General features: G+C 42.4%; 1 long non-coding RNA gene across 2 annotated transcripts; it reads left to right on the top strand.

The window, feature by feature from the left end:
• Nucleotides 1-54: 54 nt before the first annotated feature.
• On the top strand, nt 55-25,607 carry LOC119841349. 2 transcript variants are annotated; one of them, XR_006275132.1, is made up of 4 exons: nt 55-647; nt 20,222-20,351; nt 24,663-24,772; nt 25,352-25,607. It is a non-coding gene; the product is annotated as an uncharacterized LOC119841349 (long non-coding RNA). The 2 variants fall into 2 exon arrangements; XR_005288507.2 differs by lacking the exon at nt 20,222-20,351 and having other exon boundaries at nt 66-647.
• The last annotated feature ends 1,412 nt before the right edge of the window (nt 25,608-27,019 follow it).

Here is a 27,019-nt window from a genome sequence, read left to right on the forward strand (position 1 = left end):
GGTTGGGGGGGAGGAAGAGACAACGCGCCTGCAGGATTTAAAAGAGACAAAAATCCAAACAGCAGAAGCTTTAAGTTCCCGGGCCATAGCCCGATGCAGACAGTTGTTTGCTGGCTCTGAAAGCCACAAGGGCTGTTTGTACACAACTCTTTGAAAAAGGGGAAATGCGGCTCGCCCTGGAGTGCGAATCTAATTTGAAATGTAGCCGGAGTGAAGCTTTCCCACTTAAAAACCCAGTTTCTTATTTCTTTTGAAGATAGACAGGAACATGGGCAGGATGTTTATACAGCGAAATGTAAACATCTTCTCAGGGGTTCTTTAATAAAAAGAAATCAGAAAGAAAAGTCCCTGGTAGTTCGCATAGGGCCCCTTGCTAAGCCATATAAAATAGCGCCCGTCGCCGGTTTTGCTGCCGGGTTAGGCTTTTGTTGTTGTTTGTTGTTGTTGTGATATAAACATGTGTTGATTTTTTCAGCTATGGCCAGACTTTGATCCTCAGAAGTAATGGATCACACACACACACACACATACACACACACACACACGGGGGGGGGAGGAAAAGGAGGGCAAAGCCTTCATCAGACCCCCCCACCCACAAAAAAGTCTGACCATCGTATCATCAGTAAAGCTGTCACTCACTAATCAAGGTAAGTCACTTTAAACTTTTGTCACCTTCTTACCAGGCGCGCGTGGTAACTTTTGCACAATTAAGCTGTAAGGAGGGGGGCTTGTGCGGGTGTATGGTAGGGGGAGTTTGGTTTTCACAGTTCATCTCTAGAAACTGAGCAGATGTGCTGGCTGTTGCCGTTTTCTTTCTTGTCAAGATGGAGGGGGGTGGGAAGCAAAGGCCAGATAGTACGAAAAAAAAATCCAACAGAGTTTGTTCTGCGGCTGCTTGTTCTCGGCTCTGCAAAGTATCTTAGCCGAGTGAAAGGCTGAAAACCCCTCCGCCTTCTCTCCTTCCTCCTTTAATTTCCCCTTCTGCCCAGGTTCGCTTTTAAGGGTTTTATGATAATTTAATACCTTTTAAAAGAAAGATAGATACTGATCGGGTTTCCAAAATCCCTGTTAACGTTATTTGCAGCCAGTCGTTACTAGCCTCTAGGGCGCCTGACACATCTGTGATACCACCAACAGGGATTTCACATCAGGGGTTTGGTTTTTTCTGTTTTTGTTTTTTTCTCTTGCAAAACTCAGAAGCAATCTTCAGCGTTTGCAAGGGGTAGCAGAACGTATGTTTCCACGGGAAACGAGCGCATTTCGGGACTTCTGCTGCTCGGTTCAGATCTGTCAGTGTGCCTCGGTATATAGTTGTGTGTCACTGGCCCTTACAAACATGCTAACAATACAAAAAATGAAGCATCGATGAAACGTATGCATCGCAGAAAATGCTTTTCTGATTGGTATTTCACAGCCGGTAAAATGACCTGAGCTGCGAGCGAGAAAGAAAGCTCTCTAATTAGCTTTGATTCAGGGCCTGGGTTGCAGGATAATCCACATATAACTGCAATGTGACAGGGGGCTCTCTGTTTCTATATGGCCTTCTCCCCACGCCCCCGGCTATAGAAATATGGTGAAATGTTCCCATAAACTGATATTATACAGAGGAGGGACCATCCCCCAGTGCAGAAAATTCCGTTCCACATCTCCATCTCAGAGCAGGAAAACACATGGGTTAAAATACCATTCTATGCCAGAAAAAGCATAGAGCAAACGGGGATAACCAATCGTGAGTGTATCATGTGTTGTTGCTCAGTTTTAAAAAAAATATCAGACATTTCCCCATTTCTTCTTCAGTAAGTGAGCATATGTTTTCTCTGTTTACAGATCCCAGATTTATAATGCAGAATAACTTTCTTAAATCAGCGTTTAATTTTCTTGTGAGCATGTCTAACCTATTCTTCTCCACTGCAGCTATTGTGTTATAGCTCAAATGATTATTTTTCTTGATTTCTTTAAAATATGAAATCGCATTGTAGGTACCTTCCTTCCTCTCCCTCCCTCCCCCCGCTTTGCTTGAAAGAAATATAGGAATGAACTCGGAAATTAAATAATTCAGAACGCAGATTATATATGTCAATTCCAGAATTCTAAACAAGGGATGCAACATATTAAGATCTTTTGCAATTGTTTCTGGGGTGTTGATAAGGACACATTAAAAATGAAATTCTGGCTTTACTGCTTGCATTTCAGTTCAAGTTAAAATGGTGGTAATTTACATGAGGAAGTATCTCGACTATTGTATCAGAAAAAAACAATCAGCTGGAGCAAAGATGAGGCTTGTTTCAGTGGTCTTAAGGAAATAAAACAATCTTTTACTTAATTGTTTTCTTTGTTTTCCCCACTGACTTTTGGGAGTGTGAAGATTTTTTCCCGACGTATTTATCTGGTAAACTTTAAAACAAAACAAAAAAACAAAACAAAAAAAAAACAAAAGGAACCCCCAATCATAATCTACTTCGTATTTCATAGGCCTAGCTGTGGGAAAGGAAGAAATGTTACATCGTTTTATGTAATAAACTAACCTGTGTTTTTAGTAAATAACAGATTTTGGGAGTAAAGGCCAAGACATGATTTATTGTATATAGCACAAGGATTTTATTTTACAATAAATTAACCCTCAGTGTCACTATTATTATAGACAGAGAGGACCATGTTGTTAGGTAACTTGTTAGCTTCAGTGGGTTGTTGGTTATAAAACGTCAAAAATATTCAAAATATGGTCAAGACCGGATTCTTAAAGGGCAAATAGGATATGTCTTAAATTCATTCCCTAGAAAAATGTCAGGCTGGTGATTCATGTGGATAGATATTTTCCTGTATAAACCAAACACATTAAAAATATATATAAGATCTCCCATCCTTATCTGTGGCCCCTTCAGCAAAATAAACTAGATGGGAAAAAATATAATTTGGAGCAATTATTGTCTTTTTAAAATATGTTGACACTTTGATGGAGATTTCACATCAGAGGGTTGGGCTAAAAATCAGTCCAGTGGGCCTGTAACGTTTCTTTCTTTCTTTCTTTCTTTCTTTCTTTCTTTCTTTCTTTCTTTCTTTCTTTAAATAACCCTTTGTTTTAAAATTAATTTCCAAAAGACATTTTTTCTCCTTTTTTTAAAAAATCTGCAGTGCTTTGTGCAAAAATAGACAAATCTGAGCTTTCTTCCTTTTCCTGCACTGAAGGTATTTTTACTAGCTAATTGCTTAAGTGAACTAGACTCTGCAACAAGCCAGCCTGTAATCCGAGTATGGAAATGTATATAGGTAGTATTGTTGTAAGAAGAATGTGCAGTTGGGTGCTGCTTTGCTAAGAGGCCCATGTGTTTATCCGAGCGCAGACCACCCATGGAGAGGGCAGAGACAGGCGTGCGTCCTCCTCTCCACTGCCCCTGCTTTTCATTAACACCAGGGGCTTCAGTTGGAGAAGCCCGCCCCCCTACTTCGCTTTCTGGAGGCGATCGCCCAAACTCCTCGCTTTAGCCCAGTGCAAACTGATGCCTAAACGTTTACATAAGGTAGGAGGGGAGGGAGTGACGGGGCGGATTCAGCCAGTGGGTTACAGACGGAGGGAGGAAGGAGGGGGGCATTTTGTTAACGTGTAAATAGTCCAACCTAAAAGGCGTTGACAGGAGGGGGCACTATTGGGGGGGGGCAAGCTTCGGGCAGCTCATTGGCATCTCCTCTCTATAAGAACCTGTCCAGAAGAGGCTCCTCCAGGGGGAAAAGCCCGGGAGATGCTTGCTCCCCATCCCACCTTGAAGAGCCCAGCTGCACGTGTGCGCAGGGGATTAACCAGTGAAGGTCTGGGCAAGGCTAGGGGGGAATGCAAAGCCCTCAGGGCCCTTCTAGATCCGCGATCTGTTGCTATTATTAAAGTTCGGACCCGGCGCAGGTTTCGGTCTCACGCACCATCAGCGTTTTAGCTTCTCCGGGTAGGGGAAAAAACAAAAAACAAACAACAAACCAACCTCCATCGCTCAAAGCACCGTAAGTGAGTTCATGCAGGAAATATGTGGCGGAAAAGGCAAGCTTTCCCGGAGCGCCGCTGATTTCCCTGGAGACCAGCAAGGCAAGAGAGCCAGCTTTAGCAACCCAGTCTTGGCAACAAGGGGTTAAAGGCAGAGGGTAGCCGGCTATTGGACGAAACAGGAATCAGATGCAGGTCCATGCCATGAGAGTGCAGCGGGGATATAACTAGCCACACGATGCAGCATACATACGCCATTCACTGATCCACTTATGCTTGTGGAAAGTCACCCAGAAATCAGGGCCTACTTTCATCCCTCCCATAACGCTTATTGATTTCAAATCACCCCGGATCGGAATCTGACTCCATTGTCTCATTGATCCTTTTATTCATTTATCTAGAATGTGTGTTTCCCATCACACAACATATAGCTATGTATGTATAGGTCTACACACCCGTGTGTACACGATCTGCGCCCTGAGCTATGTTATGAATGTATAAATATGGTTTCCATGAACAACATTAGACTGCCTGAATAGACTATCATCCTATAGCGGAACACACACATCACTGGGATCTTACAATCGTAGGTTCCGAGTCGGGAGTGAGTGAAATCCATAGGGGTTTGCGGGGAGCGTGAAGATTGACCCCCGAGTTTTGGGGCGGCTTTGCACAAATTACCGCTGCTAAGTTGTCGAATCCAGCTGCTGTTGGGTCTATTGGAGCATAAATGCAGCACTTAAGGCCTCCTGGCAGCTGTATATTAGGAAGAAGTTCAAGCTTTGGTCTGAAAAAAGGATTGCACTTTTTAGCTGCCCGGTCCCGAGGTTGCCCCAAAACACACAGTTTCCGTGACGTTCTTCAATGAAATATTTGACAACATCACAGCGCACGAATTTACAGCCCTCTTTAGCGCAAGATTTTTGGGGAGGTTGCTGGCAAAGGAGTAGTCCCTGAAACAGAAACTAGCTCCAGAGATATTAACCTTCAAACGTTACTATTTAGATCCAAGACACAATCGCTTCCCACAGAGGAGATCTTTAAAATATCCCCATGTATTTATATCTTCGCGTACGGGTGGGTAGCTAGAATGCTTTGAGCATTTTCCCGCTGGCTGGAACTCAGATCTGCGCATCTTACCACGGCATAAATGGGCTGGGGGATGTGTGTGTGTGGGGGGGAAGAGTCTGAAAGCCAACTCTGCAGCCGGACAAGATGTTACTGAATTGCTAAACCACGAAGTGGCTAAGGTCGCCTGGCTATTTATGGGCCAAAAAAGCTCAACTTGTTGCAAAGCCCAGAGCCAATCCCCGCACCCAACGGGAAATCTTGGCCCCACTGAAGCTATGGCGAGCAGAATTTCACCTTTAGGTGACATTCTCTCAGGCACTTCTGCCCCCACTGAAATTCAGTGCGATCGGGATCGGGCCCTGCCTTGAGACAGAAGCTGGTGCCTTCTGATAAAAGGAATTAGTCTCCCCTAGCCTCCAAATACTGAACTTTCGGTAGATCTGGCCTAACCATCGTTAGATTCAAAAGAAGCTTTGTCCAGCACTTCCAGGCTGGGGCAGGAGCCTCTGATTCTGGAGTGAAAGGAGCTTTATCGCATCGATGCATCTGCGGATGTATCAGGTAGTTTTTGGATGCAAGAGAAACCAAAGAAGAGCTGTAAATATTCTTATATTGAGAAATTAGACTGAACCTACACGTCTGATTCCTGCTACAGGGTATTCTTGTTGTCAGCTATTTGGAGGAAAGCTATTTTAGGTCTGATCTTGCAATCCTTTCTCAGGCAAAGTTCCCAGTGAGCCTGCAGAATCGGGTCTGTCTTGTGTGTTATCTCACCAGTGCCCAGCTTGTTTTGTTTTATAACCCTCCCTCCACCCCCCACGCGATCATTTTCTGTTCAGGCTGGGCTTTCCTTCAGTGAAATCAGAAAGCAGGATCTTGCCTGTTTCACCTCTTGCAAGGTGACGCTCCTCCGGGCCATGTGTTGTGTTCCTCAGCAAATCCGCTATTGAACCAAACCCAGAATCCCTTCAAGACAATCATTATCTCCCATGATTTTTGACGCTATTTTCAGAATAAGCTGCTTCAAGAAAAGTGCAGTAGTATTTAAAGAGAGGGGAGTATGCTGACAAAAATAGGATTAAACTATCCTTTGGAAAAAAATAAATATTGATATAGATCAACGTAGCACACCAATAAGCTTATTTCTAAGGCAAGACGCGTTTCTAACCCCAACGAGCGTTATTAACCATACAATAATCTTGCTCTGAGTAACTTGTTGTCCGGAAGAAATGTTTAGGTCCCACGAATATTTCAGATAAGTCATCTCTTTTACTTTCCTATGTGCGCTGAAAGAAAATAATTCTGAAGGAACTAAATTGGTTTGCTGAATGAAGATAAAACCTCAACAGAGTCATTAGAAGGACAATTATTCTTGTAGCATGAACAACCTTAATCCTCTGAGAGCAAGGTTTTATAAACTGTATCTTCCCGCTCCCGAATTATGCTTGAATTTATTTTCGGTGTTTGCCTTTATAATCAAAACGCATTTGAAATGCCCTAATCCAAATCTTAGGTAGTTGAAGTGGGGCAAAAGTAAATGACAAAATGCATCAAAGATAGGGGATTTTGATTTTATGTGATTTGGAGAAAATAGCTGAATTTGTTGTTTGTGGACAAGGAAAATAATTGTAATTGTTGTGGTGTTGCAAGAAACTCCCCCACGTCCTTTGCAAAGCTTACACCATTTTGTGGGTTTAAAAATGTCCTGCTCGGTAGTTAGAGTTTGGGACCAAAAATAAAATACTGGTTTGTATTTATTCACAGTTAAGCGAAGGGAGGAAAAGCTTTTCTAATACGCAGACTGAAAAGAATTAATACGGTATATTTTCATTCTATATAGGGGACAAGTGAGCGTATTGATTTTTCTGCTAAATAAATAGCAAAATGAGAGATGCAAAAAATAGAAAATAACTAAATAGGTTACAGAAGTTCCCAGGAGTTAATTTACATGTACTTTAATTGCTCTCTTTGACAATAAAAGTCTTCCTAATTTTTTTTAATACCTAGCTGGTTAATATCCAAATTAGTTCTCACAAGAAGTTACGTATTGTTGTCCAGAAGCACAATGTGTTGGTACAATCATAGGGAAATATCAACATGACTTTGAAAAGTTAAAGAAGATAAGGAGTTATATGAGCCGAAAAATAGATCCGAATTTCTGATAGTTGAGGCGTTGGTCCCAAAGTAGAAATATAAATCACTAAATCAGCTTATGAGATCAACTGTGTGCCGCTTGTCCATACCTAGAGAACATACGCTTAGAACAAGGCGGCACCATTACATGCAAGACAATAGGGACTTCATGAATTGTTTCTCCTGCAGAGGTGGGGTGCGTATCGACTATTTGGCAGGCACAATCCGTGCATTATTGTGAAACCTTATCCCGCCTGCAGTCATTTCGTTAGAGCCCTCTAACAGGCTTTTGAGCCAAGCGCCCTCCTCTTTTGTAGAGTCAATGAGGTCAGTGGAAGAGAACTACTTTAGAAGCAGGAGGTTGGGTCCAAATGTCCCATGAATGTCCATGAGTCATCCCCGAAGCCTGGCATCCTAGGGAAGAGATGTTCCTGGCGAACGAATTGGGGTCCCTGGGCTTTTAGAAGGAAGCTGTGAGGATTCTTTTGGGGAATACATTACAGCAAACTTTGAACTCTCTCTCTGTCTCTCTGTATCTCTCTCTCTCTCACACACACACACTGCGCATTGTTTACTGACATAATTCCCTGGGCAGGTATGGTAAAAAGGACGGTCAGCTGTTAACATGGATGGGGAAGTCCAGTCTGGTCCCTCCAACAACAGCCAAAAAACCTTTGCACGCATTGTGTCCAATCAAAGCTCTTCAGTTACCTGGAGCACAGCAGAAAGCCCCTTTCCCTCCAGACTCACAGGCTAGCAGAAACTATTTCTAGCCATGAGGTTTGTTAATACCAAAGTGTCAGTTGTGTCCCTTGACTAGCTAAGGATAGCAGCGTGTATTGAACTGTAATACGGAAATCACGCACAAATGCCAACATTTTTAGACTAATCCCAAGAGATAACCGAAGATTTCTGACATACTTTATCCACTACGAAACCAAATAATACCTTCAGCTCGGATGCCTTTGTATGACCTATAGGTAGACGTCATCATGAGCTTATTATAGCATTTAAAAAAGCCAGTCCCCAAACGCACATGTAAATCAATGCATGCTATAGATCGGCTATGTCTGGTGAGCTTTTGTGCTCACATATCTATGGAGTAAAAGCAGGAGGAGATTTTCGACAAAATGATCAATCAAAATACATTTCCGTGCAAACTTTACCCTCAATGTCCCTTTCTGTAAGTCAAGCTAATGCAGATGTACATTGTTTATAACTGCTTTAAGGAAAGATTTCCATCTGAAATTCCCACTATGTACAATTATCAGCAAGCAAGGCCTTCGCGTGAGCTAGCCACCTGCTAAGGGAAAGGCTCCTATACATTAATCGATGATTTAGCTTCCAGAGAACTAACGGATCCCCCCCTTCCCTCCCACCCCACCCCCCGCAGCCGCCACATCCCCCTTGTAGGTGCTAAATACAGCCCCGGGCAGCTTTCTAGCAAACTGCCCATAGTTCTCCAGCTCTCTAGGCAGAATAACCGGTTAGATAGCGACATGCATGCATCTTTATTGTCTGGTGGCAATAAGGAGGTTTTGCCATTCATTCCCAGTCTGATTCGTGAAGGCTTAAGACTCAGTTTTCCAACTGATCCAGCCTTGGTAACGTCACACTACATGCGGGGAAAGCGTATGTAAATATCCATCATATAAGGAGCATGTATCATCAAGTGCCGTGCTCAAACAATGCCTCTTCGAAGTGGTGTCGTTGCCAGTGATGAGACTATGAAGAAAGAAATAGAAGAATAGAAAATGAAGATTGCAGACAAGGATGGCAGGGTCCTATCTTGGAAATCCCCACACAAGGGGAATAGCCTGTCCTCACTCTGCTATTCCTGCCAGTGAGGAGTGGCAGGGCTGGGTGCGGAGACCGTGTATCCACATACATACCAGTGGCAATCCAAATGCCACTTTCTGCTCCCTTTGGTGCCAACCGGATTATGAAGCGGGGTAAAGATTAGCCCCCTGAGTCAGAGAGTCATTGACGTCAGTGGAGTGGGCTTGATCCCCTCACGCTTCGTTTCTCCTTCGAATCCCCCCCCCCCCCATTGTGTCCATTGGCGAAAGGACACCAGAATAACACCTTGTTTTTCAAAATTCCTTTAAATAGACCAGAGGGCTAGGGGCAAAGCACACAATAAACCGCTCCCTGGACCGCATCCTGAACGCCACTACAATGCCCACACTTTCTCCGTCTGCAAAATGGGAATAGCAAACCCTCCCCCTAGGATAAGCTAGATAGTTATCTGTGCAGAGCTGGGATAATTTAAAGCACTAGAGATTATTCGCTTTTCTTTTGCTACAGTAAAGTTGGATATGTTTGGAAAGATCATTAAATGGTCACTTTGGCAAGACTCCATTTAACCCCTCCCTTTTTAATCAGAAATGCTGAAAGAAATACTTTTCACAATTCGAATTAGCTTCCACCTGATGCTGGTCCTGCAACGCTCAGCTAAGCAGAAGTTCAGTTGAGTTTAGTGAGAGGTCTGTTTCCCCCTGGGCTACAGGATTGGGCCCCCTGCCTCAACCTAGTCTCTCGCTGACAGTGAGTGAAACCAGGGCCCCATTCAAATCTATGGCAAAACTCCCATTGATTTCAGATGAGCCAGGATGTCACCCAGTGTATGTAGATTGGGCGTATGTCCATACACAGAGTTGGATAATATTACTCCGCACCCACCGATAGTTAGTTTCACCGATTATAGATTATACCGCCAATTAACGTTTGAGGAGACGTGATTTGTACCTTCTTGTGTCCATCATAAATCTCAAATGTAAACTATATACGAAAATTAAGGCAAAGGAGGAAAGCTCCGGACGCCTTTCTGCTGTGTAAACAATGCAAAACGACTTTTGACATATCCTCCCTACGCAGGAAAATACAATTTACTCTTCTCACTCTCCTTTAAGGCTAAGCAATTGCTTTTGTTGGAATCTATCCCAGCGCCTTAACGCAGAAATTATCTTCAAACTGGCTCTTTTTTTTTCCCTTTAACTTTTTCTTATAGGTCAAGAATTGATTGCTATTTGTCGGTCATCTGCATAGGCGAAAGCCTGATGCTTTTACACGATTGGTCCGGTGGGCGTTTTTCATCACAGTTTTAGCGTTTAATTATAATTAATCTTATGGAGTCCCCACTAGTATGTGCTTAGAATATACTGTGTCTGTTAGCATAGTGGGGACTCCATAGCATTAATTATAATTATAATTAAACGCTAAAACTGGGGTGAAACAGACACAGTGTGTTATAAGCACATACTCCCAGTCTGTATCTAACTAGAGAGGCTGCGCTTGTTAGAAATAGAACAATTTGGACAATCATATCGTTCATTTCCTATAAAAATAGTCATTGAAGCGGTTAATCTCCGTTTAAAAATCTGTTTTAGGCTAAGTAGACATGCATTGTTTTTAATTAACACAAAAGAACACTCTAAGAAATTACACTCCGGGAAAAAAATCCTCAAAGAATTTGATTGGGGTTAATTTAAAATGGAAACATGAAATATAGAAAAGCAGATACACGAGTCTCTGCAAAACACAGGGTATTTGTTTCTGGAGTGACCAGTGCTCTGCAATAAAGCAGTTGTTTTCTCCATGAGTCCATCTGATTCTAGGGTCTGATAGATTAAGTTTTCCTATTCTACCTTTATATTTCGTGTGTGTCTCTCCGTCCGCGCCTGGCAAACTTTGGAGAAATGTATTGAAAATGCAAAATACCAACCCTTAAATTCGATTGCTTTCTCCTTAGTCACAGGCTGACTTTTAAAACAGTTCAGTGGTTGGAGGGCAAAACACTCAGCTCCTGACAGCTAATCTCCCCATCTCCAGTCTTTAAAATATGCCTCAAAAATATCAGTTTGCGGCTAAGCCAATTAAAATCGGTAAATCAAAGAGAGATCGAGGCAGAAATTTAGTCTTATTGTTTTGTCTGTCTCAGAAAGCACTGGAAACAAACTGCCTGAAACAACGGAATTTGGATGTATATCTTAAAGGAATAAGAACACCGAATAATGATACATTAACCGTGTTTTACACTGAGTTTATTGCTCTGACATTCTGGGTATTCTACGGTTAAAATACAAAAATCCTGAACACTTCCCCCCCTGGAGATTGATATTATTTGAATGTTGCAAAAACACTAATTTAAAGCACCGTAGACGATCAGGAAATGTATCCTCTGAGCGGGGAGGTCCTGGATGAAACTGTGGTCCTAAAATATCTGCTGGGAGTTGTTTTAAAATTATTTTAGGAATCTCCGCACAGAGCTCGAGCGGAAGGTTTATGAATGCAGCTCTGAATTGTCGCATTCGTTTCCAGACACAGTTGTTATAGCTACTGCATGCATCCGACCAAGTGAGCTGTAGCTCAGGAAAGCTTATGCTCTAATAAATTGGTTAGTCTCTAAGGTGCCCCAAGTCCTCCTGTTCTTTTTGCGGATACAGACTAACACGGCGGCCACTCTAAACCCTATATTATCTGTGTGCAGGGAGATTATATCTTGTCGATTCACCGGATTTAAAATCACCCGAGCATTGGACTAATAAAGAGCTTTTCTCCGCCGATTCTCGAGCGGTTGCCGCCTTCTTTTCTAGCCCATAGTCTTCAGCTTGTATTTCGAGGGCGAGATCCCTTCGCTTTATCTATCTACTCCCAACCGCCTCCATCATTGTGAAACTTCCAACACCAGGCTGAGAGATAAGGCAGACAGTGATTGCAACGCGGCCTGAGTTCCTGGTTTCTACAGAACAGAGCTCCCCGCAGCCATCAGAGATGGCTAGATCATGGATGGGAATCAGAATCCGCACCCGGCTCCGGGCTGCGCCTGGTTTTGCTATTTGCCTCTTCGCTTTGGAATCTTACTTAAGGTTACAAGGTTATATTGTAAGAACCAGCGCACTCGATTGAAAGGGGCGATGTCAGAGCAGACCTGCTCAGAGACGAGCCCTGCTCTGTGCCACGAAACTGATTGTGAGCAGCCCCGAGCGAGAAATAGTTGCTTAGAACTGCCCCATAGCGAGACCAGAAACGACAAGAAGGCGAATCGCAGCCGACACTTCTGTAGGTATTTATTGCAAAACCCAACAGGAGGGCAAAATGCTAAGCAATGAAACCGTATACAAACCGTTGTCTATATAGCCATGGCATCTGAGAAGAGATGGTGTCATATTCACAAGAATATGAACTCCTCTGATGGATGTTAAAGCGGTAGAAAGTGCTTTGATTAAAACAAATATACGTGTGTTGTGAAATTAGCGCCGGGATGTCAGAAAGGAGAGTTATAACACAGGGCAAACGTTTCAGACCGCAAAGCTGTAAGCTGTGTCTGATTTGCACAGATTTCACTTAATTAAAAGAAGCCATTTCTCTGGAATGTTCTCCAAGGTCACCCTGCAACTGTAAAGTGTTTGGTTCATCTGTTTGAAGAAAAGAACAGGACTTCCAAGTTCTGGTGAACAATAGCGTGGGCAGATAGATAGATTAGACACGTGCAGGGACAGGTACATTTCCCTCCAAAACTGTAAAGGGGGAAGGAGAAAGGAGACAGACAGCGAGCAAAAAAAGTCCCCACATGTAAAATAACGAAATAAACACTGATCCCCTCGCTTCAGAAGGAGCTGTTTCTCTGTTTCTTCCCTGCTTCTCTACCCAGAGCCAGTAGAAAAAGCAAAGCAACCTACCTTACCCAAAGGAACTGTCACCAGGAGACTGAATTCTGCAAACAGTGTTGAACCTAGAACCTTAGATATTGTCTGAAGTTGTGGGACAAGAATGAAGAGAGACTGAGAACAAGGATTAAAAAAAAAATAACCTACCAAAGTTTTGTTGTATAGGATAGTTTAGCAATGTGTGAATGTCAATGGATATATTTTTTTCCTTGAAAAAAGTAAAAAACACCAAAATAGACTTTTGGAGGTGGGAGATCAGTTGTGGGGTATACATGAGTGTGTGTGTGTGTGTGTGTGTATATATATATATATATATATATATATAGTATTTTAGTATATATTCAATGAATGTCTATATATATTTTAAAATACTTACTTATAAATCTATATAAGTAAGACATGTTGAGAAAGAGAGAGCCATGTACACACATATTCATTCACACACTAAAGGCAAGCTAATATGCTTTGTGAAAGCAATCAGATGGTCTCTACATTCACTTTACTGGCTTAGTAGGTGGCCATGTATATTTTGGTTGAGTGGTGTTTATGTTAATAAAAAAAGGATGAGATTACAAACAGACCACTGAATGCCCTGAATTTTGCTGCTGGATTGGTAAACTGTATAAGTAATCAGTTTCTGTGAGCAAATGATTGTTGTCGTTTTCGCAGAAACACATTTTCATTATTTGGGGAGATTTTCTGTGTGCGGTTATTGCTGCTTTTGTCTTGCTCCAAGCTGTGTAATATGCTTTACATCAGCTCCTAAGAAAGATACAGTCGAGACAAGGACAGACTAGCTTTGGTGCTGGGATTGGATTTGGAAAATAACTGAAAGTGCACACGAAAGACGTATGAAAAGCACTCAGATTTGCAGCGTTTTTGGTACAGTTTCAAACGGCCCGATTCTCTTCGTCCTGGAGTAGGCAGGGCAGGATCGGGCATTTAAACACTCCTCCAGAGGCTCCCCCTGCAGAGTTCAGAGTTCCCCGTTTTCGATGATCAGGGCTAACACATATTGGCACGTGGCCTTTGATGATCCCACCTGAAATAGTAATAACTGTAGAAGCCCTGGGGTTGATAAATACCTGATCTTTCCAGGACTATTTCAAGCAGATCCTTCCAAAGATTATCATCTGCTCAAAAATCAGTGGCCTCCCATGATTTCCCCAACATCGATGGCCAAATCGTTTGTCCACTCCCTTTAAATCAGAACGGCAGCCCAGGGCCCGATTTTAAGGTCCTTAGCCAGACACAGCTCCCACTGACCTCAGCAGGGGTTTCTACCCTAACTGCAGGATCAGGCTGTTGGGTCTAGTGGACTTTTCTATCAATCAATCAGTCAATCACCATCGCTAAATATTTAGGGACTGCACCGAATTCGAATGTTTCTTTGGGATATTGGTACATGCGCCCGTATCAATGCATTTGATGGGATCTCTTGCGTAGAGATTACCTTTAATAAATCGGATTTTTACCATCTTCCCCTGTCCTCCTCTTTAGGTAAAAAATTATTTCAGTGCCCACAAATTACGTCAGCCTTTTCAATATAGGTGTGGGTCTCCTTCGCTGGTTTCCTACTTTCCTTTTTGCGCGTAAAAAGTTCTCGACAAGAGGACAGTGTTAAAGCAGGGCTGGGTCGGGACAGTTTTATATTCATAGGTTTTATTACTGTTGTGTTTCCTCGTGGACCAAACTACAATGAAAAAACGAAGTGTAAACAAGACCCGTTTGACGAGGATATTAGCAAAAGTTCAGGAATGAGCGTGAAACTTTAGCAGGCCAGAATGTAACAGAACAAAAAAACCAAAACCATCTAACCAATACCCTCGGCACGAAAGAAACACTATTGCTTTGCCCGATTAAAGTTCCATGGAGAACTTCTGCATTGGTTTTGGTGGCAGAGAGGAAAGCGATGCCTTCTTGAGGCATTGAACTTGTTAGAAGCTCCAGGTGTTAGACCCAATCATTGCAATTGCGTTTTTAGCTGTTATCTTGTATTCCTCAAGATTTGACCCTAAAAGGGGTTTCTAACTTCACTTGGTGCCAGCTGTGCTCCTCGCTGGATGCTTCATTTGTGTGATCTATACCTGGTCCCGCCCGTTTTTCAGGCATATCGAGCTAAGGTTTAGTGCCTGAACAATACGTTGTAAAAACAGACAGTGGCCAATGTGTTAAGATTTTGCTTTTTTAAGGACAGAAAAGCTAGTAGAAGATCGCTCGTTTTGACAGATGCAGAAATCAGCCAAAAATACATTGTAGACACATGGGCCTAATTTCCCCCAACTCTGAATCACCTCCGCTGACTTAAAGTCACTTTTGCAAAGGTGGGCTACCTGGCTTCCTGCTATTTAAAAACGGGGACGTGTTTTCTCACGAAGCCTGGAACTTCTCCAGTCGCATCGGAGTAACAATTCCTCCAGGCACATCTCCAATGTATCGAGTTAAACCCCAAACCGCCCGTCTGTCGGCATCTAGAAAGCGTTAAAGGAGCGGAGAACGAATTCTCCTTGGAACGTGTCGTGTGTCGATCCTCTTCTGTTTTCCCCCGGACGGGTTTACTTCCAAGTGTGTTTAACCGTGTGCGCAGCACAATTAGGCGGGGAGGTTTCCTGTTAATAATAAAAGCACGAAGCCGACATGCAGGGATCTCATAATGAACCTCCCCCGCTACACCTTTCCTAGCGCCAGTATCTGACCGCACTGCACTCTAGTCGGAGCTTCCAGCACCACTACTGATGCCGTGTACCCGCTAAGCAACGCGAGGCAAAGCAGATGAAAGTGATGTCACATTAATGTCAGCCAACAACTCCAGCCCACACAGCCTTGATTGCTCTTATTAATCTTGCCAATTTGTCTGTCAGCACTTGGCTAATCCGTAAATAGCCTTCGACAGGTGCTTTATGCTTCTGCCACATCCTTGCTTCTCCCCTCCCCAGTCAGCTCGCTTAAATGGGGACAGTGACTTTCTCCTCTTGAACTGTGAGGTTTTTTTTCAAGAAAACTTTCAAGCTATTGTTTAGTCTGCGCAGGGGATGCTATGGTTCTCCCGAAAGGAAGTCATGGTTCGGGGAGGAAACGTTTGAGAAACGAAGGGGGATTACCTGGCTGCAATGTACATGCTGCTTGGCAATCCACAACTACACCACCGCCTCCTCTTCCGCAAGGATCTCTCTCTTTTTGTATAAGGGATCGATGCCTATATATTGCCTAGCTGAGCTGGAGCCCATTGGAAACAAGGCTTTATCATAAAATGGACAATGTTTAGGCGCACTAAGGGATGACTCCTACCTAGTCAATTTCCCGGTCTGGGTCTGGGTCCCATCTTAAATCGATATCCAGTTTGCCGATGGCCAAATTCCAGCCACCAGTGTCTGATTCCACAGGCTGCTTTTGTTTGTTCTGACCTTACAGCGCTTACTTGGTGCTGACAGTGCGTTTAGGTAGCTTCTGCCCCGAAGATCATACAGCCTAAAGTTGTCCTGCGTGGCCCTCCGTGGATTTTATAGAAGAGATCAAGTAAAAGATCCTGACCAAAGTTTGAGCTAGAGAGAACACATTTTCCCCGAAGCAATTTTATCCTACAATTAAACTTAAGGGCAAATATTTTCTTCACTACGCTATCAGAAACTCCACCGTCTTATTACAGTGTGTAGTTAGCCATAAAATGCGGGTTGTATTGAATCGAAGATCAGAATTATTGTGTTGTAGGGTGCAATCTTGCCCCCACTGGGCTTTAGCACAGTAATCTTAACCATTGGTTTTTACATCTAGGCAGCCCTATTAACGACGAAAGCGGAATCCAGAGAGCGTCACTCTTCCCCCAAAACGATTGTTTTATTTCACCTTGGCAACTTTTGCTTACGTTAAACGGCTCACACGTACTTTTTAAACACTTTACCTCGTAGCAGCCTCCCGTTGCGATTTCTCTGGAAAATGCCTCAGTTTGTGAGGATTAATTTGACACGGTTGGCTTTAGCATCCAGGGCAGCTGCTCGGTTTTAAAAGATGAGGTTGGCGCTGCATTTTCCGGATCCTTTGCTCAGCTACAAGGCAACAGCATCTTTTAAAGTGATCTCTCTATAGGATCGCTAAGAGCCAGGGAAGTCACTGGGGAATGTTTCCAGGAACGTTTTCTAAGGTTTTGTATCAGACCCTAAAACACACACATACAATAAAATACAATTCCTATCCTCAAGTTCACGTCTTCACCTGAATTTCCTGTGGGTAGACGGACCGTCTAGTTTCAAGCAACTATTTTAATAAACTAAGGTGATTAATCCACCTGTTCTGGATTCGACCTGCAGTCTGAGGACATGTCAGGAAACGACTCGCAGCCCTGCACGGTGCAAATATTTGGACGAAAGACAGGTAGGAAGGATTGTCCAAATGTTTACCAAAGGCTGTCGATAGGCTCGGGATTTATAACCATGTATAATCTCTGCCCCTACACAAATTCCCGAGCAGGTGCATCTAGTTTCAATGCTGTGGGTGTGTGGTGGGAAAGGGGAGAGAAGTTACTACGCAATTCTAGGCATCCTGATGCCCTGTAGTCCCGAGCGTGCTCCCAGTGAAGTCAATGGCCAACCTCCTGTTTACTCCAATGGCTATTGGATGAGGGCCAAAGTCAATTTCAATGATTCAGGGTCCCTGCTCATAATTAAAACAATTACTGGCCTTTTTAAACCCAAGAAATGCATCTGTTTTGTCATAATCTCAGAAAAGATTAAAAAGCTGGGCGTGCTTTTAGTCTTGAGAACAGAAGACTGGGAGGGAGGGGACCCGATAACAGTCTTCAGATATATTAAGGACTGTTGTAAAGAGGCCAGTGATCCGTTGTGCTCCATGTCCTCTGAAGGTAGGACAAGAAGTAACTGGATTAATCTGCAGCAAGGAAGATTTAGGATAGATATTAGGAAAAACTTCCAACCTATCAGGATAGGTAAGCTCTGGAATAAGGCTTCCAAGGGAGGGTGTGGAATCCCCATCATTAGAGGGTTCTAAGAACAGGTTGGACAGACACCCAGCAGGGATGGTCTAGGTTTACTTGGTCCTGCCTCAGTGCAGGGGCTGGACTAGATGACTTTGAGGACCCTTCCAGCCCTGCCTTTCTACAAAGTGCAGCAAAACAATTGCTCTGGATTACTTAGGCCTATCAAAATATGCATCGCAACACTAACTGCAATATTGTAATATAATTCTCTCTAAATAATATATGTTTACTTTCCAAATTATATGTTAGGATTCTAAATAGACCAGTCTCATTCCCTAATAGAGTGTAGGGAAAAATCAAGGCAAAGAGAGACTAAGGCCCAGATCCGCAAAGGTCTGTAGACCTCATAACTTGCCACTGAAATCAGTGGATGCTAGTTGCCTAAATACCTTTGAGGATCCAGGCCCAGGTGATTTGACCAATGTCATGCAGCAGGTCATTGACAGAGATGGGAATAGAAATTAGGTCTCCTGACTCCCAGTTCAGTACCTGCTCCTCTAAGCCACGCTGCCTGGACAGCAATTATTTTGTCAGCATAAATGTATGTGTGCTTACTGAGAGAATCATTATGATTATCACAATCACATAGGAATTGTCATACTGGATCAGCCCAGCCCATCTACTCCAGTATCCTCTCTGACAGCAGCCAGTTCCAGTGCTTCAGAGGGAGGTGAAAGAAATCTACCAATAAGCACTCCTATCAGCCACTTACAGAAAATCACTAGCATGCAAAATGAGAAAAATCAACATAAAATTAAGTCACTCCAGTCTGGCAATTTCCCCTGCCTCATCCCCTGGGTTCTGGTTTTTAAGGTTTTATTCTGTGCTAGAAACACTAACACGAATTTAGCATGCAGCAGACTAGAGAGGATTTCAGAGGACGTGCTTTTTTTAGTAACAAACAGCAATCCTATCTGCTGTAGAAAAGCCTTTAATTCATTACAGCTTCGTACTACCACAGTTTGCTGACTGCTCAGATGGGTGGATACAATGGCTCCATTGTTGTGTCTGAGGGAGATCCCATAATTGCACACTGTTGATTAAACAGTATGTTTTATATTTTGTTATCTGATTGATTTAAATGATTTTTCTAAGATAGGTTTTAAAGGGGTTTGAGGCTTACCCTCATTGTGTTTAAGAAATGAAGGGAAATGGCTGAATTATTTATTTATTATGGGAACTGGGTATTTTTTCTCCAGAGCAGGGATTGAAGAGTAAAACATAGGAGAAGGTATTCAGAACTCTGTCAATTCAGTTTTTGTGCTCAGTGAAGTTTTAATGTATACTCAAGAAATTAAATCCTGGTTTAAATGAAAGTCTCAATGCAACCTCAGATATGGAGTCATGCCTCTATAATAATTCAAACTAATCTGGATTTTTTTCCCCTCAAACTATTAATTAGCACTCACCCAAACAATGTTCTTAAAGAGGTTCCCAGATTATGCTGTTGGGCCATAGACTGACTCCAAGATATAAGCTGTGATAGTGCCACAGAGTAACAGTCTGACCTGCTTGTGTAAATGGACACATAAGACGACCCCTAGATCCAAGCCCTCATTGAAGTCAGTGGGGGGCATGGATCCGCATTCACGTTGCACTCCCTCTTAGTACCTGGCCCTGGAGTGGGGAAGCTAATGGTCCAACACAGGACCAAATTCGGTGATGAGTCCTGGTTACGTGCCACCTGAAGCATGTTGCACATCTGCTAAGAAGATTGAAGTCAGTGGACACGTTGCTCTGGATTTCAGTGGGAGCAAGTGCAGGGTCTTCTATGGTGAATCACAAAGGTTAAGTGTGGCTCTGTCTATATGGCAAGTGTGGCTGTGATTCTGTAAACATCTGTCTTCATTATGACAAACATGGTTGAGTTGTGCCCGCTCCTCAGCTTTCTTCACAACACAACCATGTATCAACCAAATTTGTGCATCTAATATTGGTCTACACGACATGGCTAGGTCAAGGTAAGCTGCCTTGCATCGACCTAGTTGTGGAAACATCGACTTAGTTGTGGAAACATACTTAAATCTGGCTCCCACTGACCTGAGTGCCTCTCTACGCTGAGTTAGTAATGTCATCTTCCTGAGCAGCACAGAGTCACGGTCCATGTAATGAGGTCACTGCAGTGCTGGTGCAGACACTGCATTGCTTATGTTGACTGTTACTGACTTTCAGGAGCCATTGCACAATGCAACACACTGACAATACAATCGATACAAGTGCTTTTGGTGAGGACGTGCACCACCGGCACAAGCAGCCACCTGCACACACACGAGTGGGTTGATAACAGTAGCTGTATGCCGGTGTCAATTAGGTCGACATAATTTTGTAGTGTAGATGTGGCCACATATCTACAACATTTCTTAATCTTAGGCCTCTATTATGTTCCAGAGATCTGTACATCAGAGGGGATGTGGCAGGTGGGGAGAGGGCTGGAGAGCCTTCTTGCATGGATCACCTCTTCCTTCCCTGGATGGGTGATCAGACGAGTAGGCTGGGGTACCACGATATGGACAGCACAGTAAGTGCAGCCTAGGGCTGTCAATCACAGTAAGACTCTGTGGGTCACGTGGAAGGACTAGGCTGAGTGAGGAGTGGGCAAGACACATCATCCTCTCACCCAACAGCCCAGCTGAATTCTCCATGGAGAGACAGTACAGGCTTCCAGCTATATTACCTTTTCTGCACCACAGCCACCTGGGGTGGGAACACAAGCTATGCTTACTGCAAGCCATGACGCTAATGGGATACAAAGTTAGAAGTACTGTATCAGTGCGTATAGGCAAACAAGATCTCTGCCTTACTTAGCCAAACAGTCCTACCGAGGTTAATGAGACTATTGCAAAATCAGTAGGATTTGGCCCAAGGTTAACTAAAGTAGAAACAAACTAGCTAGGGCTTTTAAATTCACTGAGTTTGGGTTGGAGACTGCAAGTGATAGTTTGTGGTCCAGAGCAGAGTAGTGGTTATATATATTTATTTTTTAAAGGGAACCATTATTGACAGATGGAAAGGTTTTTATTCCACAGAATTTTACTGGCTGATCTTCCAGGGAACATGCAGAATTTTATGGCCACATTCTGCACTTGGTTTCCCTGGCATAAATCCAGGCCTGGGGCTGTATTATCTTATCCGGTGATGCTGTGAAGGAGATGATCTGAGTGTCCCTGTCCTGTTCCCAGCCCACCCACCCCCCTTTGTTGCCCCAGAACTGAACCCTGAACCTGCAGAGAAACTTTCATAAGGCCTGGGGGTGACGGGAGTGGGGGAAAAGTCCCGTGGAGATAGCTATGGCTGCTTCTCCACAGGGATTTCAGGGAAGCAATTTGGATATTACAATTGCCAGTATTGAAGACTTTTAATATGGGAGGAAAGGAAATTGAGTATAGAGTGGGCATAGATATAAAGCTGTATAATACACTTTCTTCTAATATAAGATAATGGTGTATTTCTTGGTGTCACTTGTCTTACTGAGCTGGCTCGAGTTCTGTTAGAATGTGGATTGCTGAAAACTATTCTCCATGGAATGAACAGTTACAGTCCAATGCATGAACCATACAAACCAGTTTCATTATAGTATGGAAACTGGGCACACACAGAGTCAGTCAAAAATAATTTGATGTGAAGTTTCTCTGAGAAATGTTTGTTTTAACTGGCATGAAAGGGCCAAATAACATACCTTGTTCTAGAAATATCGACGTCAGAGGTCAATGAACATGGTCTCAATGCCTGCATATATTGGGTTGCAGTGACAAACCCTATATCTACACCTACATTACAGCTGTTTGGAAAATGTTTTTATTATTAATTATTATTATTCCATGAGGAAAATTTGAATAATAGAAAAGTATTTTAATCCAAATTCTCAGTGCAAAAAATTGACTTTTCATTGCAAAACTGAATATATATAGATTTGTGATTTTTTTTATTTTTTTATTTATTTTATTTTTTTTTTTTTGCGGAAAGCTGACACTTCCTGTGAAAGTATTCCTTTAATCAAAAACCCCATTTTCTGTGTAAAAAAAAAAGTTTAAATAGAATTTTTTCACCACTTCTATTCTACATAGTAGATGGGGTGATGGGTTTAATCTCAGTCAAACAAGGGTGAATGAGAAGGCAATGAGGAATAACTGGCAAAAGCAGGAACTCTTCACAATTAATGAGTACAGCAGCAGCAAGGATGATCTGGTAATTAAAGCACTACTGTAAATCTTGGGAGACCTGGGCTCAATTCTTGGCTTTACCACAGATTCCCTGTGTGACCGTGCGCAAGTCAGTTGACCTCTCTGTGCCTCAGTTCCCATGTGTAAAATGGGGTCATAGCATTTTCCTACCTCACACAAATACATTAAAAATTGTGAGCCACTCAGTGATGGAGACCATAGATAGAAGGAAGGGATATTTGCAGCATGTGTTAAACAAGTTGTAAAAGCCTCTGGGGCAGTCTCCCAGCATTTATGTGGCTGATCAATTTTGTTCTCATTGACCGTGGTGGCAGCACTGGGCATAGATGCTGGAACGAGGGGTGCTGCCGCACCCCCTGACTTGAAGTGGTTTCCATTATCTACAGAGTTTACAGTTTAGTTCAATGGCTCTCAGCACTCCCACTATACAAAGTGTTCCAGCACCCCTGGCACTAGGGCAATATTTTCTGGGGCAACACTTAATTGCTCTTGAACAATTTCTTCACTGTATTATGAATATATTCCATATGGTCAAGCTACAAAGAGTCCCACACTATAGTCCATTTTTGATTACCCCGTGGCACTAATTATCTGCAGTGCATTGTCAATGTGCATTTTACAAATAAGTGTACTTTAATAACAAGAATATAGGACAGGGAGTCAGGCATTCTCATTTCCATTCTTCTCTTTCGCACAAAACACTTCACGGTCCCTCTGAGTCCATGAAATTTCCTCATCTGTAAAGTGAAGTATTAATATCTACCTTGCAAGTGTGTTGAAAGGCTTAATGAATGACTGTTTGAAAAGCATGTTGACATTTTTGGTATCTCACCATAGAGTATTGTAAACTGGTTGGAGCAGGGGCTGTCATTTACTAGGTTTTTACGTTCTCTGCACCATTAGGTCTCAAAAACTCAGGCACAATATAAACAATACGTACTAATAAGGATGACGAGGTCTAAACTTAGGCTCATGTTAAATATACTGATTGAAATCTTAGTTCTTAAGAAGTTGTTGAAGTTACTATAAAATTTAAGAAAAAAGAGCAGAGATGAAGACCTACTGAAGCACCTCCTATAGGCACCCTAAATTATTATTGCCACATCAGAATATTTGGCAAGTCTTTTTTTACCCCCATCTAGTTTTTCTTTATTTTCACAGAGCTTAAAGACCAGATCTTGCACTTGAAAAAGACAATGCAAAATGGCTCTTGTCTTCAGTGAGTGCAGGTTTAGTCCATATTGTGGATAAGGGGGAATACTGCAAAAAAAATTTACAAAATTTTGAATGAAACCCATAAGTTAATTCCAGTGACCTTTGTGATAAGTAGTGTTGCCTACTAGACAGAGCACTAGACTAGGATTCAGACTTGAATTCTATTCATGTCTCTGCCACTGGTCTGCTGGATGGCCTGGGGCAAGTCACTATGCTGCCCCGGGCCTCAGTTTCCCATCTGTAAAATGGGGATAAATGATGCAGACCCTCCTTTGAGGTCTACTGATGAAAAGCACTATATAAAAGCTAGGTATTATTTATTCACTTCCCATTTCTTCACTTCACAATTGTACCAGTGGAATTCTATTTGCAAGAATGAGCCTTTCCTGCTGAAGATGACGTGTTGCCCTTCTACAGGTGTTCTTCTCCACTAAATGCATCAAGACCCTGATCTAATGCTCAACTGAAGTCACTAGGAATCTTTCCTTTGATTTCAATTAACATTAGATTAGGCCCTAAGGTCAATTCCCACCCCTTTCCACCCTAGCTTGTGAGTTCTAAAATAAGGCACCTACCTCCAGATTTAGGCATCGGAAAATCAGGCCATCATTTACAGGTGCTGGGCATCCACCATGGCTAATGAAATGAATGGGAGACAATGCCTAAATATGGATTTAGGTGTAAAATTTTCAAAAGCACTTTAAGTGACTTAGGAACCTGTTCCATTTTTAGAAGTGGAAATCAATGGGACTTAGGCTCAAAAGTGCCAACGGGGTCAGACTTTTAAAGGCATTCACATTGCATTTCTGAAAATCCCACCAGTTGCCTATTTACGTCTTTAGCTGCCTAAATACCTTTAAAATTCTGGCCCACTGTAACTTTTGAAAAATGGGGCAGGCTTATAAGTCATTTGAAAATTTTACTTTTGGTGTCTTAATTTAGGCATCCAAGTTTGAAAACTTTAGCTTAAGTCAATTTCTTGCCTTACATAGCTCAAGAAATATCCAACGCACTAATATCTGTTGCATGGAGCCATGCTTATGTCATTACTTTAAGTTCATTTAGCTATGGTTCTTGTTAGCTACTTGATTATTGCATGAGGTAATATAGTTACACAGGGTTTAATCATTTCAGTGATGCATAATATAAAAAAAGGATAAAACAAATTGTCTCCATAAAAACAGAAAGCCAGCAATGGTTTCATGTCACATTTTAGCAAAAAACATCTGTAATTGTCCCCACTCGCTGAATGTGAAGCATTAATGATCATCCTCCATTAAACTCAGTTTCAGCTCTGCTGTGCATTAGGGAAGGAAAAGTTAACACAATCCCAGACAAAAAGATATTGAAACAAGCTGCCCTTTTCTCTTTTCTTTTCTTGTACTTTTGTAATTCTGCCACAAACAGTTTTTTTTTCTTTCTCTTCTTTACAGGTTTTTGGCTAGCCATCCTGACCTACTCTGAGGAATTTTCATGCATAGGAGCTTTGACTTTGCAAGCGTGCTGTGTATATAATCTTTCTCTGAAGATCGTCTACAGTATAGTAAGAGAGAGAGAGAGAGAATGATTGTATGATATGCTGCCCAAAGAATATCCAAAATACACAACTTTTAGCTTCAGCCAATGGTGGTTGTCAAACGGTAGTTGAACTACATATATAGGTTTCCCTATTTTCTTTGTGTAACTGTTGGGCACAAGTGTCAGTTTTATTTACCATTGAATGATTACAGTTTTACCTCAGTGTGGCTGGCTGGATTCAGTATCTTATACTGGGCCTGAGCTACTGATAGGGATAGCAATATCATCCCCTCAGTGGTGCACATTTAGGGTGGACCTGTGGGGATTCTGGAGTACTAACAAGGCCTCCTTTGATTGCTGGGCAGACCAACCCAGCCTCTCTAATGTATTCTCATCAATGAGGACAGTTCACAAATAACGGGTCATGCCCTCACTAGTGGGAGTGGGATGGTTGCCCCTTATTCCACTGCACTTCTGTTGGAATATCTGTACAGCAAAATGTTGTACCTTTCTCTTCCTAACTCCTAGTTTATATTGTATCAGGCTGATAATGAGATGAGCCTGGCTAATTGTAATGCTAAGTTGCAACCATTTTTCTTCTCAGAGATCTGTGAGAATGGACTGCCTGGGATCACATGTATGCACTGACATCCTCCCTGTTCTCAGTTGTCTGGAGAAGCTGCTAGATTGAGTTTTTGCAAAACAATATGCAGGACTGATAAAGAAACAATTCAATATTTATTTCTGCTGGGCTCTTGTATGTACTCTGGCATTTGCTCTTTATTACACTTTCTTTGTCAGTTTAATCTTGTTGTAATGAATGCTTCTTTTTCCTTTCAGAAATAAATTCCATGTTTTAATCAAATTCCACGTCTCGGCGATTTTTCAAATTTGTTGCCATGACCATTAATGGGGAAGGTGAGAATTAGCATAATCAGTGTATAAATGAGAAAATTGAAGTGGAGACATTAAAGGCCATATTTAAAACAAAAAATGACCTCAAGTTATATACCTGAAATGTTGGACTCATAGGGAATGGGGAGAGAAAGAACGAGAGATGGTCTCATGCATGTATATAATTATGCTTTTCATGTACATAGTTTCTTCATTCAAGCATCTCAAGGCCTTGTATGAACATCAGTTACAGGTATGTAAGTATCATTAGCCCTTTATAGAGATGGATAAACTAAGGGGCAGATGTATTAAATAACTTTCCCGTGGCTAAAAAAAAGTCAGTGGCAGAGTTAGGCATAGAACCAAGGAATAAGACTGGGGTTCTAATTTGACGATCATCACCTTTGGTATATCTTCCTTGTCAAGGCTGAAAAGTAGTGCCTCATATTAGAGATTTGGAAAATGGGCCCTACACAGGACAGGTGGATGATGACTTTTGGAAGATTTTTGGCCCTAGGTGCACTGATATTCTGCAGGTCCTCAGGACTTTTACTCAGCAGAGGTTGATCTGACTTCAGTTTGGTTTAAGTTACCAAAGTTACCCACCCCATTAAAGTACAGTTCATAATAGGGTCTGTGGCTAGCTTTTTCTTTGATAATTCCTTTTCCCCCCATTTGTTTATCTCAAGGAACTGTGCTTTGTTTCAGGCCCAAACCCAAAAGTCTTTCTACTTTGGTCTCTCCTTGACTTGTTGCAGATGTATTGAAATAAATCTTTAGAAAGAACAAACCTTCATTTCCTCTCTCCATCTGATGCAGTCACAAATCCCAGGAAAGAAAAATAAATCACAATCTTAGCTCACAAAGTCTTGGATGATACTGTGTCTACTTCTGCAGTCCACCATTCAAATGAACATGTTCCCATCATCCCACAAACAAGAGCATCAGCCTAAAATATCAGATACTAGCAGACAAACGCACCAAGCCAAAACAAAGCAAAACACATTCCCTCGATCCAGAAGGGACTTCTAGAAGGCCAGCTAGGCAATTCTTCTGGACCTTCCCCAATAAAAAATGGGTGCCCTGTGTGTTCTGACAGTGGGGCACAGACCTTATCAGTACTAGCTCCCTGTTCTGAACCTGGCCCAAGTCAGCAGTGACCAAAATCCACTGAATATATGAATATTGTTGGTGGCCTGTGTGAAATGAGTTGAGTAGGTGTCTCATTCCACAGAGCAGCAAAGCGACTTGCCCAAGGTCACCCAGCAAGCCAGTGGCAGAGACAGGAATAGTATCCAGGTCTCCTAAGTGCTCCTAAACTGAAATAGGAGTGTCCACACAGGACTTTGCACCATTTTCATTATATTGACAAGGCTCT

This window comes from Dermochelys coriacea, chromosome 12 (assembly GCF_009764565.3).
Source record: "Dermochelys coriacea isolate rDerCor1 chromosome 12, rDerCor1.pri.v4, whole genome shotgun sequence".
Classification (NCBI taxonomy): domain Eukaryota; kingdom Metazoa; phylum Chordata; order Testudines; family Dermochelyidae; genus Dermochelys; species Dermochelys coriacea.